The sequence below is a fragment of the Triticum dicoccoides genome, chromosome 2B (genome assembly GCF_002162155.2).
Source record: "Triticum dicoccoides isolate Atlit2015 ecotype Zavitan chromosome 2B, WEW_v2.0, whole genome shotgun sequence".
NCBI lineage: Eukaryota > Viridiplantae > Streptophyta > Magnoliopsida > Poales > Poaceae > Triticum > Triticum dicoccoides.
Genome location: NC_041383.1, coordinates 38,789,198 through 38,792,069, shown reverse-complemented (window position 1 = coordinate 38,792,069; position 2,872 = coordinate 38,789,198). Strand labels below are relative to the sequence as shown.

Genomic DNA, 2,872 nt, shown 5'->3' with positions numbered 1-2,872 from the left:
TGTTTGCATTCTAAGTATCCTTTTTGATTCAGCGGTTCCATGATGCTACAGTTCACTTGTTTTTCACCTCTTGATGCTGCTATACACAGAAGGTGTTTGCTAATTTACACATTAAAATTTTCTGATAATCTATGCCAATATCACATGCATATGCATTTTTTAGTGATGTCTGATTATTAATCCATGCTACAATAAATAGGTCTGCTGCCTTGCTTTTCATAATTTAAATTTGTATTTATTTTCTTATATTCAAACAAATGTTTGTAGAGAACAGTGTTCGGCGACTTAGATAGCTTCAGTGAGTTGATGGTTTGACTTGCTAGGTATGCCTGCAAGGAGGACATTGTAATTTGGTCCAACAAGTACACACAACAATCTTCTGATTGTTCAACATTCTTTATTGCGTGAATTTCTGACATATCAGGATGCCGGTACATGACACTATTGTGTTGTCTGCAGAGGTTCTCATTCTGAAAGAAACTGCAACTATGCAAGAGCTTATTGACGGAGATTATGAAATTTGCAGTTCAAGTTCTGGACATCAGATTGATACTTTACCAAAGGTGCACCAATCGGCCCTCCGTCTCCTAGGGTGATGGCACAATGACATCGACAGCGGCAGCAATTGCGCACAGGTGATGATGGATTTGTCAACTGACTTCATATCTCTATCTCTACTACCTACAAAACCTGTAACATTCCATTCCCGTCTCCCGTCTTATTTCGTTTTGTCCAACCGCACGCATTTCTCTGGTCGTATGCTAGATTGCAAGAACTGAAGCATTTCCTACTGCATTTTTAATGATGCAGTACGGTTAAAAACTTTTTATTTACTTGGGTCTGCTACCTCAGATTGATGCACCATGCTCGGGCAATAATAGTCCAAGCTTCATCGTGAAATAAGCTCCACATGTGTGCACAGGTAAGTGGTTCTGGTACTGCTTCTGTTTTTGTTTGTTATATTTGCTGCCAGTCTGATTGCTACTATCTACTGTACGTGCTTATTGTTTGGCTTTGAAGAGATATTTGCTCGATGTTATGCCAATTAATTTCAAACAGATGGTAAACTGTGATTTGCTCCTCAATTTGTATTGTATCTGAGATCTCATTTGTGCGTACAATATTAGCTTCTTCATGGCAATTTCAATGTTACATGTACCATAGTAAGCCAATCAATATCTGCACCATATTGGTCTGATGCTTTCTTACCCTCTCATCCTTAATTAATAGGCATTTTCCAATAGGATCAGCTTTGTTGTGCAAACTCACTTGTATTTTCCATGTTATTTGCACGATATCTTGAATGTTCATGGTCCGAATATAAATAAGATTCGGTTCTTCTCTCAGAAACTTATCCTTCTGCTTATATTTGCATTTGCTATTGATGATGTAATTTGAGCAAATACCCCATATCCTTTTTACCAAGATTGGATAAAAGCATATATAAGTCTGATTTTAACAATATTTTGTGATCGACTATGTGTTTGCCCAAACTTTATTAGATGACGTGGAATGCTTGATTAATGATATCATTTTATTTTATTTTCTTTGTGGTTCCTGGTGTGAAGCAACAGATTTGAATAAAAAAATTATTTATTTAGAAACATTTTTAAGTTTATCTGTACATATTGATATTACCTTGAATTTTGAACAAGAAATAGTTTCTTAATACGTACTTTTGAATTTTATGCACTTGTATGTACACTGCTACTAACGGTGCTCTTGATCATGTCATACACGAGTACTAATGGTGCATGCCTTAATATTGGAATGGAATGAATACCAGCTTATGTAGAGAAGCGAGGCCTTTTCGTATTTGAGGAAGAATGTCATGCAACCATTCAAGAAGAATAGGATGGGTATTCCAGTAATCCTATGGATTAGTCTCTATAGTTGTTGGCGGCCTATAAAGCAGAGGTATCTATGACTAAATAAATAAAAATTGATGACTTACTATTTTACAATATTAGTTTTGACTATAGTGTTGCTGACTAAATCATGCTACCTCTCATTATTGCGGCGTCTCGCTAGCAGGGTATTCCCATTTAGATTATGTTTGCCCTTTCGATCACCGGCGCGGCTGTAGCCGTCCATGTAGGCGTCGGCTGCAGTGGGGGGAGGGGACATCGGAGCCGTCGGTGATATTGGAGGAATCAATCTAGCCGACCATCCTTTGAATGACACAGTTTTGCTACCTCCCACTGATAACCTTTAGGAGCTATGGAGAGGAGGGTTAGGAGGGAAGCGAGCCAGCGGCGTGAAGAGAAAATGTTAGGGTCACAATAGCAAACAAGTTCATCTTGCCTGGGTTGCGCTGATAAGAAAGAAGATAGAGCTTCAGGTGAGGCATATCGTCCCTAGGAATTTGTTGGTATCGAGGATTGTTCCAGGAAGCACTTCTGATGACAACATGATGTTGGGCCTCGGGGACATGGTAAGCTACTTATGTCACAATTTTCATCCATTCAGACTTGTTTTTGTGATTCTTGTACTACCACTGATCCATATATGATCTCTTATACTCATCATTTAATCCTGCTTAAATTATAGTATTAAAGGTGGTTGTACTTTAAAAGGTCTCAAACTTGTGCAGGTAACCAACAGAAACATATTGAAGCACATTGTTGTCATCATCCACTTAGTGCCCGCCGGGTCACGCTCAGCAGCAACGGTGCACGGCGATGGGAAAGACGCAGGGGTGGCGGGATCATCACCAGTGGGGCCGTCGGGGAGAAGATGGAGGCAGATAAGAAAGGAACGGGCTCATTTGGGTGTGAAAAGGAGAATGAGAGAGATAGCGATGATGTGGTGCTGCACCACTGCTCTCCTACTGCTAGCTGAATTTTGGTATTGTTGCTGCTATCTGAATTTC

At 39.6% G+C, this 2,872-nt stretch overlaps 1 long non-coding RNA gene across 1 annotated transcript; it reads left to right on the top strand.

Moving 5' to 3' along the window:
* Positions 1-2,120: 2,120 nt before the first annotated feature.
* On the top strand, positions 2,121-2,685 carry LOC119367003. The gene is made up of 2 exons (XR_005176168.1): positions 2,121-2,434; positions 2,594-2,685. It is a non-coding gene; the product is annotated as an uncharacterized LOC119367003 (long non-coding RNA).
* The last annotated feature ends 187 nt before the right edge of the window (positions 2,686-2,872 follow it).